The sequence below is a fragment of the Dermacentor albipictus genome, chromosome 3 (assembly GCF_038994185.2).
Source record: "Dermacentor albipictus isolate Rhodes 1998 colony chromosome 3, USDA_Dalb.pri_finalv2, whole genome shotgun sequence".
Taxonomy (NCBI): domain Eukaryota; kingdom Metazoa; phylum Arthropoda; class Arachnida; order Ixodida; family Ixodidae; genus Dermacentor; species Dermacentor albipictus.
Window position 1 is genome coordinate 175,254,617 of NC_091823.1, and position 12,273 is coordinate 175,266,889.

A 12,273-nucleotide genomic window follows, 5' to 3' on the forward strand; every position below is an offset into this window, starting at 1 on the left:
GGAAGGTGACTGAAGATGAAGGACCTATTACCGTGCTAGTACTGTGTATACTGTCAAAAAGAAGAAAAAAATATTTCGGAAAGAAAGAATGCCCAGTGTCGAGATGTAACGATTCAAGCGTTATTTCTTTTTGACCTAGAATGCAACGCCATTAGTTCCACGTGCTTTATGCATGGGTAATGTTATGACACAACTCATTATTTACCCGTTCATTACATGCACCAACCCGCCCAAATTATCACTGTACTCGAGCTTATGGACGCATCGCAGTGCACTGCTTTGCACTTCATTGTAGCACAGGCGTTTGCTATCGCCAGTAGCGAATGCTTTGGTTGACCTCCCTGCCTTTCTGCCTTTTGAATTCTCTCTCCCTTTGTATAAAACGCACTAACTTGTAAGAGAGAAAGCGTTCTCCTCTTTTAGAATTCAATTAATTGTCAAGCCATTATATTGCAGTTCCAGTAACTAGAGCACAAATGCGAAAACGAAACCGATTCTGTTCGGTTCTCCGCGCTCAGAGTGCGGCACCAGGGGGCAGCGCGCGCTGCGCGTCGGTAGTGTTCCTATATATGCTCCCGCAGGGAGCAGAGTTGCGCATACCTTTTCCGGCGCCGCTCGCACAGCTATTGGCCGAGCGCGAAAAATGACGTCAAATGATCCGCGCCGCTGCGAAGCCAACTTTACGGGCGCATCGCCGACTCATGCGAACTCGTCGTTTCCGTCAGTGCCATCGCCATTGCAATAAGCGGACCGTCGATCGTGCGTTGAGAGCAGCAGCTGCGGGTATCAGGTACGGTATTCGACGATGTGAAGTCGAGGACCTCGGTGAAGTGATACGAAACACATCGTACTGGCACTTGTATTGTGCCAGTACGATGCCAAAAATGTGTTGTCAGATTACAGTCTGCATTGTGTGAATAATTACTCTGCAAGTTTGCCATCTTGATGTGATTAGTGCAATAAAAATAACCTGTTGTTACTCTTAATAAGCTTGTTGCCTTTCCATTTTCTTTGAATTCTGCCCCCAAGGTTCCAAGAACCAGCACACTTGGCCTGCTGCCAGCAGCCGTTCATGCATTCCCTTGTAGGAAATAAATTTGATCTAGAAGCTCTTGCATCTTGAATCTTTTTCTACTTGCAGATTTGCTGCTACTATATAGCTGATTAGTCTGCGGTATGAATGAATCGTAAAAGTAAGCTTTGCATAAAATGTGTGCATGTGAACATTTGAAATGCGCTTAAATCTGTGTCTGCACCACATGTATCGAAAATATGCAGCTGTTGTGAACGATGGTTAGTGATAAATGACGCTCTGTTAATGGTCACTGACACAACTGCAGGCACGATAGCTCTCTTGGCGACGGTCATTAATCGGCTGGTTTCGGCAGCCAAAATGCGCTAAGTGTCCAGCTTACGTGTGTGAAGTTTTATACACTCTTGAAAACATTTCTTGCTTTCTGACAATGATAAGACAACTTCATAAGCATGCTGAAAATCATTGCACCGCCTTTTGTGGCAACGTACTGCGCGTTTGCGAGCGAACTTTGGAGCTGTTCGAGCCACAGGAGTATTTTATTTTGGGGAATCGAAGGCGGTCTTACCCCCTATTTGTACGTTCATGTGTGTTTGTATATGCGTGCTTACATTAGTACATACAAAGTTTCGGTTGGTTGGAAGCCCCCCCCACCCCCCCGACTGCACGAATGACTCATTCGAGCGTAGCCTGTATTAAGAAGTGCCCTTTGCTAAGCGCCTGCGAACAATTGGCGCTTGTAGCTCGCGACCACTAGAGAAAAAGGCGGAACACAGCGCGGCATTTGGCTCTTGCGCGCGCGTGGGGGGGCTTCGCTGCAGAGCTGGATCCCGATGGCGGACCTATGCGCAACTCTGCTCCCTGCGGGAGCATATACAGGAACACTACGCGTCGGTTAGGAGTGGCAGGCGGAGATGCACATGTGTAGTCAGACGGCATTTTTCGAGTCGTGTTGTAAATGTTGTTAATTCGCCGTAAATATCTCTTGATTTGTACTCAAGGGTGGAGCAAGACCCCAAGGAAGAGAGATTGACGCATCGGGAGCGAAGAACAGAAACGATGGATGGTTACGCTGCTTGGGTCTCGGCACGTTCGAATTGGCAAAGTTCCGAATTTGTCGCTGTGTTGTGTACGCTTGTGCGCTCCTTATTTGCCGTCATCGCGCGGAGATATTTGCGCTGGATGTCTTTCACTTCGTGTACAAAACTCTGCTCGCTGCGGCATCGAAGAAGAAGTCCTGTGTTTGGGTGCACGTATGCGCTTGGACACGGATAGCCTGCTTGCTCTCAACGGGTGTTCAACAGTCTACGCGCGCTCGTAACTTGCTCATGAGGTAAGCCCATTTTAATCTTATTTGGTTTGCATAACGTAGGTGTTAAAATGATGTGTGGTAAGCCGGTGTCGCGAACAGAAATATTGTTTCAAAAGACCACTATGCAACGTCTTAGGGCAAAAATCACGCATGAATTAATGGGGAAAGGGATCAACCTATCTTTTCAGATCGATTCCAGTCGTAGCGCGTTTGGCTCGATCGCAATTTCCGTGAGGTACTTCTAACCTTTTGTTCACTCGCGTTAAAAGCGTAGAATAAAACTGCGTTCAGTTGAGCTCTTGTATTGACGCTTGTATTGGCTTGAGAGCATACTGTATCCGATACAAGAACTTCTGTTAAAATACGGAAATAAACGTTCTAGGCAATAGCAGTCGCTCACTACCTGTGATCGTTACTTTCTTGCTTGGGTGCACGTTTTAATTGTGACCAGGAAAAAAACGTCTTGCGTTTGCGGTGCAGCAAGACGTGTTCCTTCGAATGATGTCTGGGCAGTCAAGGCATTCGTGCCACTAAGCAAGCAGTAAACGGGGTATCAGTGCGAAAAAATTTGGACATACAAGAGAAGCGAATGGTATCATCATAGACTCTTTTATTTGACGAATAATTCAGTTGTATTACTAAAGCGGAGAGTGGATATGCATGAAAGTCAGATTGTATTGATACTCAGCAAAAACAAGGTAACTTATCATTACTAATCAATCCTTTTCTTTTACTGAAAGGCAAGTTGCTGTTGTGCTGGAGCTGAGAAGAGGTCTGCTGCCTGCAATGGGTCCATCTCTCTCAAGTTATTGCAGTATTATAGCTCTCAAGGTGAGTGGATTTTTTTTTCTCATAGCTATTTGCCACCTGAATCATGACCGTTTACTTAGCTGTGTAGGTGATCACTGTTAGTGACATTGGAGTGCTGGTGGACCAGCACTCCTTTATGATTGCAACGCATATGACAGAGTGCAGCTGTGGCAGTATGCAAAGGTGTTAATCTATAAGCCAAATTAGGTTCTTTGAGGTAATATGTTAATATGTTGATGACATTGGATTGTGGTCTAGCAGGCAAAAATGCTAAACAAAAAGAAATTTTAATTTGCACTTGGGAAGATGTGCAAGCAATTCAGGCTGTTATACATGAAATGGGACATTTGTAGATGTCTTCTACAGTGCTGCAGTTCTGAATTGCTTAAGAGTTGAGTGATACCACTATAATTTCTCTGTAGAGCATGCAGCACAGTTTAGCATTGGGGGAGGCTGGCATCAACAGGCGTCTACTTACTGTGAAGTTCAAATGAGGTGTTACTGTTAGGGTGACTATATATAATTTATGGTTTAATTAGTCTTGTTAGACTAATTAGTCTGATTAGACTAGTTTAACTAGTCTTGTGTCAGGCAGACATAGTTTACCCACTTGGTTAAACAATAGAGATGTAATATGTATGTATACAAGTATTACCCATTTTTTATGCCATTTAGACAATGGCAGAAATGCGTGGGTAATACTTGTGTACATAGACAATACATCACTATTGTTTAACCAAGCGGTGTCCCTGCATGCTAAATTTTACAGGGCTATTATTAAGTAATGTCAGCTTTTGTTGTAACATTAAGGCACCTTTTATATTATTACAGATTACCACCATTGTGCACCATCATAGTGTCATATTTACACTAAATGTATTTGACTTTGCTATAAAACCTTGCACAGCGGTGCGTCATGAAATTTTTTTTTTATAGTTTCTGGCCTCAGAATGCACTTCACGTTATATTCTTGTTTGCAACAAGACTATAATGCAGGTTTCTCTCATGTTTTGTGGCACTTCAAACTGCGGCGAGCTAAACCACTGGGCAGCAATACTGGATACGCTACTGCGTGTGGAGCTGTCTTCAAACACACACAAGGAATACATCATTGCTTTTTTAGCACAAAACAACGGACACAAGAAAGACGACAGAACAAGGCGCTACTCTCAACTGACATCACTTTATTGCGTCCCTCCTTTGTAGACAGCAGAATCTAGAAGAACATTTGCTGTGAACACCATGTGCAGGAACCACCAACATCTGATCAAAAAAGCACACTCATGCGACAGAATCCAAAAAAAACCATATTGAGCACTTTACAAGGTTAAAGAAAGCACACTAATGCACTGTGACCCCAATGACTGTATGAAGAAAAGTTCCGATAACTCTCTGGCGGTGGTATCACGGCTCTTTTTTCAAAATCGTAGCATCACGAAACATTGCGAACCTAAGCGATCCATACCAACAGGGAGAGGTTCCCATTTGGCTCAACATTGTGAAATATGGAAGTGCAAAGCCATGTTTCGTGATACTACGATTTTGAAAAAGTGCTGTGATACCGCCGCCTGAGAGTTATCGGAAGCTTTCTTCATACAGTCATTGGGGTCACAGTGCATTAGTGTGCCTTCTTTAACCTTGTGCAGTGCTCAATATGGTTTTTTGGATCCCGTCGCATGAGTACGCTCTTGTGATTGGTTGTTGGTGGTGTCTGCACATGGTGCTCACTGCGGATGTTCTTCTAGATTCTACTATTTATAAAGGAGCGACGCAATAAAGTGATGTCAGTTGAGTGTAGCGCCTTGTGCTGGTCGTCTTTCGTGTGTCCATTGTTTTGCGCTTAACAAAGTATTTATGGATTCACACCAACTAGCCCGCCAACACATTGTGTTGCGGGCACTTCTGAAGTACTGTCTGTCCAATAACCTTGGTGGCATGGAAGCGCCGTCCACTTCTGTGCGTTGCTTTCTGTTTCATTGTGGCATCACATCACATTATAATCATAATGTGTATGTACTTTTTCCAAGAGACCCATATTCCTATCCTTGTGTTATATTTGCTGTCGCATTATTTATGTGCAAATGACCAGTGCTCCAAGCTCCATTTTATCGCAAAGTAAACTACTGGTACCTAAACAGTTCTGTATATCAGAAAACCAAAGCTGAACTGCCGAACAGTACCAAGCGGCAGCCTTAGTGCAGTGTCAAGTAGTCAGATTTTATTGGTCATGCAGAGGTACACAGGATAGCTCTTTATTACTTGCTGAATAATTAAGCTGTGTGAAAACTAAGTATTTATGTAGCTTCAACCACATGCTATTGGTCATTGCTCCTGCCCTCATCAAATGTAGAAGATTATCACGGCATTTCCTATTCTCTTTTTCCTTAATACAGTGGGATTACTGCATGCGTAAGTAGGAAACAGATCACATAGGCAATCAAAAGCCAACATTGTGTAAACTTGGAACATTGATTGTACAGTTTGATGACCCAGAATAAGTAGAAATACACCATAAATGATTGACAATTAACTTTTACTTGACACAGGGCTAAAGCATACAGTAAGCATACTGTATGCTCATACGGTGTCACATCAATTTAAATTTTAGTGTAGCTTTACAGTGTACGCTTCTATTGTTGCATTCTGTCAGAGGAATGGTAATGTTTCGCGTGTATAGCAACTAGACTGTCTATATACAGAAGTAAAAATGTGTGAACTGTATTTTTTAATGATTTGATAGAATGTGTAGCACAATAAAGCCATACAATCAACGCACAGTGATGTGACTTTCTCTGCACATGTTGCAGGTTCAAAAAAAGTATGGTGGAAGCTGTTGCCAAGGTTCCGACCAGAAAAGACAGCCAGTATAAAAGGGTCCACGCCACTGATCTCTACTACAGGGGATGAACAGCACATCGAGCGCCCTCGACTGAAGCCGGCCTTGTCCCGGAAGTTGGTGCTTGACAACTTTGCGGCAGCACTTTGTTGCACGGGTGTGTAGCATTTCTTCCCCTAACATGCCTGCCTGATGTGCCATAAACTACCCAAGCATTGTTTCGAGGTGTCCAGAATTTTTCCATTGTATTGTATACAGTGTTGCTAACATAAGTGGCGTGCAATGGAAACACTGGTAAATCAGAAAAAACTTGATGTAAGAGAACACTATCGTATACGGGTTCAGATTGTCATAAAAGTGCTTACCAGACATGTAGAGACCTCCTAAAATGTGAAAAACCACAAAGAAAAGTTTTTCGGCAGCAATATTATCTGATCGCACGCACTAGTTAGTCCACCATATGCCCTGCTTCCAGGACAAGCGACTGCATGACATTGCATTTCCACTGGCTTCACCTGCATCCGGTGCGGTGTGCTGCATCCAGCGAAACATGTTAGAAATCAGTGGTGCACAGTGTTTTCTGTCCCCTTTCTCGACGCCTACTGAACACATGTTAAACTGTTTCCAAAGCAGACAAACAGAGGGAAAGGGTTCTGAACACATTGCATTTTAAAGTGGCTGGTACTGGGTAACGCAAGTACTGTGGCATAGTAGATTTGCACCAGGCAACCTGGGTGCCCAAAAAGGCTGCTGTTTACTTGCAAATGGCCAACATATTGTGAGCATATTGAAGTTCTTTTTTTATTCTCATCGCTTATTTAGCTAACGGAGACAGCTTTCACAACTGAAGAAGCCTTGGAAGCATGAAACACTTCACAAAACCAGCTTCAATATATCGTGTCTGCATCACAATTTCACGGCTGCATGAGTGAACCCTCTGGTTAACATGTAAGAGAGTTCATGATGTTTGCCATGCATTATCCACTTTATTTACAGGTCAACCCTATCTTGAGATTTAAGCTGATGTTGCGTTTAGAGAAATTATGGCCGAGAGCCAGCTTTTGAGAATAGAGATTGAGCTTGACAGATTAAACGCCAGAACAAGTCGTTGAGGATTTCAGATCAAGAATCTTCAAAGGCCAGTTCATTTAGTGGTGTTAATATTCTGCTCGAAGTTGTTGATTGTTACGTTCATATGGTGCCCAAGCATTGCGGTAACAACTTCACTTGGAGTACATAGCAAGGGTGTATTCGATGTAAGCTGCTGGCTTTTTTTCTGTGTTTTCAAAAACTGGTTTCTTGTTCAGTTTAAATTTTCAAATTTTGCATTGTTTATTAGGTGTTGTGTCTTGTTTCCTTTTCCTGCAGCTTCTTAGTTAAACATCTGAATAGTGAACACAACTTGACCTTTTGCTTGATTGCCTAGATTACATGCCCTTGATGCAAAACAATTTCACTTCAAAACTGCTTGTACCATACTGAAAGAATAACTTGAAGCAGCCATAGCCACCAATAACACGCAAGAGATGATTATGAAAATTTTAATATTGTTTTTTGATCTACAGGGTGTCTTAACTATCATGCACCAAGATTTAGAAATATGTAAATGCGATGTAACTAGACAAAATGAAGGTAATGTTTGCCATCGCCTGGAGATACTCTGATTATATTGTGCATTCTGCCTAATTACATAACTCTTAATTAGGTATTAAATATCTCAAATAATTAAATGAAATGTGTCAATGAAAAGTTGTAGAGCAATATGAAAGCCTCCTGATACACTTTTTTGTTACTGTTACTCATTGTGTGCTACATAAAAGTGTTTTTCCAAGGAATAAGCCTGCGAATACACATAAAGTGTCTTGCGTGGCCAGTCATGTGTCAGTTTTGTGGTGCAAAGCCACGAATACAACTTAAATGGGTTCTTTTAAGAAAAAGACTTAGCTCAGCAAATTATCTTTCTTTGTGCAGCCTGTGGAGACAAGGTTTCTTAGACATGGCCGTGGCCCTCAAGGAAGATGCCGAGGCCACAGGGAGTTCCTCCAGTGACCGTGAAAAGGTCCCCTGGGGCACAAGTCTGGTTTGGCACCCCCACCTTTCTCCTGCAGCTTTTCTGTCTACTTAGCTAACCAGGTAGGTCAATGATGGGAAAGGGAAAAAAGAATCAACAGCATCAAACGCAGAACTTGCTCAAGCTCAATGCATTTTTGGTGTGAAGTTTTTCCCTTATCATTTATCAAAAAACGGGTAATAAGTATATGATATGGTCTTCATACGGACACCTCTTTCCCACAGAGAATTAGCAGTAAAAAAAGCAGCTTATGAAGGCTTGAATATTAGCTATGATGATGTGGCATAGATAGGATAATGATTATGAATGTTTCTAATGAAGGCAGTGGTAGTAGAGTGAATAATCAGAGTTTATATATAGATTGAAAGACATTTCGTTCCAATGCCAGAATTTTAAATCATCCCAAATAATTCTTGCATTTTATAGTCTTCATTTTATAGTTCTTGATGCTTGCTTCTTGCTGACATCATTCTTATGCTGCATAATTCACCTGTTATAAATTCCCTATTTCCCCCATTCAAGCAACTTTACATTCAGCATAAGAAACCTCGTAGATGAGTTCCAGAAACTTGCTGATGAGATTAGGGGGCAGCGTGTACCCCAGGCTGAGATATGCATTCAAGAGCCTCATATCTTGCAAATGTTAGAAATACTCCTGCTAAGCAAGTTCTTGGTGTCATACAAGGTTATTTGCGAATACGAATTTGCCTAAATTTAGAAAACAGTCAATATAAAACATGTCAAGCGATATCGCTGACGATACACACACATTCCAACTGAACTAAATACAAATAAATATAGCACCAAATGCAGAATCATTGGCATGATGCCATTCTTTCAGTGGAATAAAATCTGTCCTGCATTGTAAATCTGGAATCCTTTATAATCCAGACTACTAAATACTTATGAGGGTTGTAGCGTAAAATATGCATGTATTTATTCCTCGTTTCTTTACTTTAGGACCCGATAATGCTTAAACAGCAGTGAAAGAACTGAGATCACAGTACCTAATACTTTATATTGCTCCAGAAATCCGTTTCTCTGCCGATCGCAGCATTCGACACTAACAAGACGGCACATAACACTTAGGGTGGTGCTATTCACTTTGATTGTTTGGGAACGAAACCCATAATGTACATGTTATGGCCCTACGTGTCATTACGTTTGAACAACAATAAGGTAGGGGGTTTGCATTTTGCAAAACTGCATGGAGGTTTTCACTGTGTGCAATTAAAATTAGGAACCTTCCCAGCTCATACTAAATGCATTCTCCAAAGCTTTAGGTTATACAGGTGCACTACTTTACACAGAACACACTCTTTTCCCTCGTCACGGCTCACACTCTTAGGCAGAGTTACACCCTTTGAAGTGCCCCTTCTTCCACACAACGATAATTGTCATCTGCCTTTATGCATTTTCTTTCTTTAACGCTGCGAGCCCTGTGCTTTTCAGTAACGAACGGCATGCGCGTTATCAGCATGATAGCATTCTCGACAACAAAGTAGCGGGCGTGGCGTCTTCAAGAAAGGAAACGCATCAAGGCAAATAACGATTATTGTTGTGTGGCAGAAGGGGCACTCCAAAGGGTGTAACTTTGCCTAAGAGTGCAGGTGGTGATTCAGATTCTTCAAAGGTGTTTCATTGTATGGGATGGCACATCGCGCTTCACTTATTTGCAGAATATTGCATTCCAATTGTGTCATATGAGATAAATCCATTAAAGAGCTTTAGCTTGCCCTAAATTTATTACAGCTGTGTACTGGTAAACTGGCCGCAGCTTGCAGTGCTTGTGGAAAAACAATTGTAACTGCCATATTATATGTAACTGCTAGTGCACAGGCATCGGCAGCAGCAATGGTTAGGGTACACTTGTTTCTTCTATTCTGGGGTATGCATCCTCCACCAGAAAGTAGTTTTTTTCGTCTTCCTCTTCTACCATATTGGAATGTGAAATGGGGTGTAATTTGTAGGATATACTCTTGCATAAACTTCATGAGCATTTATTCTTGTCTGTGCCACAGATCATTGTTGCTACCACTGTAAAAGCAGGGTGCCTGTTTACAGCACCCATAGGGAACAATCTGTGAATCTTTAACGAACAGTAAGGATAATGAATAATCGAATAATTTTTAGTAATTTTCAACAAATTTAGCACTCTTTGCTTTCCACTACGGTGTTTTTCAAACTCTAATATTGGCACAAGGTTTGAGTGCAGGATGTCATTTTGTGTGAAAGAGTACACTTGTGCGCATAACACCTCATCGTCAACATTCTGCTGCACAGAATCTCATTAGCTTTCGTATGCATTGGTCACTATCTCACAAACCGGTTGCTCCTTTGTTAGTTGGAATGTAGCATTTATGTAAAGCACATTTGATGTTCTAACAAAAAGCATTGTGCCCTCTTATCCCCTAATTCTCCTCACTTGATGCCTAGTGTTGTAATAGCATGGTTGACACCATGAGAGTCAGTGCGGTGAATAAGTGTGTCTGGTGGAGTAGGGGGTGTACGTTAACTTAAGCAACTTTTCCAGACGACTTGAATCAGTATTGTGGAATGCTGGTTTTTTTTTTTCAATCACTGTTACCAAGTTTCACTTTGGTTGTGGCAACAAGTATAATGTAGTTCGCTAGCACTCCTGCCAACACATATAATATGCAGGCATCTGTGTTGAAAAAAAGACCAGCTAATGGTTTGCCAGGAGCTAAGGTCCATTTAGACCGTTAAATTTTGAACTTACACTGGTGGAAATAACTGGTGAATGAAAGCACACCCAGGAGAACTGAAGCAAGACTGCGAGTCGGCCTAGTTGGAACAAATTCATCTTGAAACTTATTGTGCGCAACAAACAGGGACGAAGAATAGAAGAAACACAAGGACGAGCGCTTAACATTGTGTTTCTTCTATTCTTCGTCCCTGTTTGTTGCGCACAATACGTTTCAAGATGAGCAGGAGAACTGGCCATAATATTTTCTTTCATTATAACACGGCTGAAGCTTTGAACTGCATTTGAACTGGCTTGTTTAAAAAATGACCCATTTCCTTGTTCAAGTAAGACAAAGGTTCCACAGGAAGACAGAAACTTGAAGCCGTCAACAGCAGCATGAATATAAACAGCACTCGACGTTTTGCAATCTTGCACCTGGTTATATTAGCCATCCCATTTTTTTCCACAGGCTGTTCTTTACTGTTTTATGATCATATCCAGTTTAATTTTAATGTCCCTATTTTTTTATATTTGGTTAATATGTATTTTCTTCATCGGCTTTCAACAAAATATATATTCATAATGTGCCTTCACTTACCATTTGCAGTGATCTTAACCAGATGCATCTTGATACAAAATTTATTTTCCTTAATTCTTCGTTTTCCTTTTCCAAAAGTGCAAACTGTTTATCTTGATACCTATTTTGTCTTCTGGGAAGATTGGTTCTACTGGATTAATGACTGCATGCATGTGTACATCGTTTTCTGTTTTGGTCACCCCTACTCTTGGCAAGTACTGACAGCATTGCTCATACCCGCTCCATCACAATCACCACTGCTATGCACACCCTTCCTTCCTTTATTTTAACACTTTGGCTTCTCTTGACCTATTATATGCACCAGTTACTTCTCCCCCAATGAGGCTAGGGGCCAGTGAGATATGCACAATCCCACAACACAGCCAAGGAAAACATTTGCTACCCTAATGACAAGCACCTATGTCGAAATGTTGGCTACAGCAACATCCCTTGTGCCAACAATGTTGATCTACTTACATGTTTTTCTAACACAGAAGTTACTGCTTTGTCGTGTTCTGTGATTAAACTTTTTTGCCGCTTTCTTTAGGATGGATATTCACGAATACTATTTGTTTCTCCTAACAGCAGCAAGTTTATACTTGCAAGTGTTTGGAGTCAAGAACAACTTTCACCAGGAAGAAGTGCAAGACGAGTGATTGAAGAAAATAAAGTTGCTTCTGTGATCTAAGAACTTGAGGACTGAAATGTTGCACCTTTTTGTATATATGCTATGCAGTGCATTCATATCACAAAGTGCAAAGTGTGTTATCTCTGCAGCCATGTCAGTGTGTTGGCAAGACAATTTTCTCAATGGTGACCTGCTGCTTTGACTATGAGCTGCCTTCATGACATTTGCATTAAAGGAGATGTACTATCGTGGACAAAAGTACCCTGGAAGTGCGAGCGTTGACCAAATTGCATTTCTGC

At 41.6% G+C, this 12,273-nt stretch overlaps 1 long non-coding RNA gene across 1 annotated transcript; it reads left to right on the forward strand.

Annotated features, from left to right (window-relative positions):
• The first annotated feature begins 1,946 nt into the window (after positions 1–1,946).
• LOC139057040 (uncharacterized) lies at positions 1,947–12,037 on the forward strand. Its single transcript, XR_011512541.1, has 5 exons — positions 1,947–2,366; positions 3,086–3,176; positions 5,963–6,148; positions 7,963–8,124; positions 11,932–12,037. It is a non-coding gene; the product is annotated as an uncharacterized lncRNA (long non-coding RNA).
• The last annotated feature ends 236 nt before the right edge of the window (positions 12,038–12,273 follow it).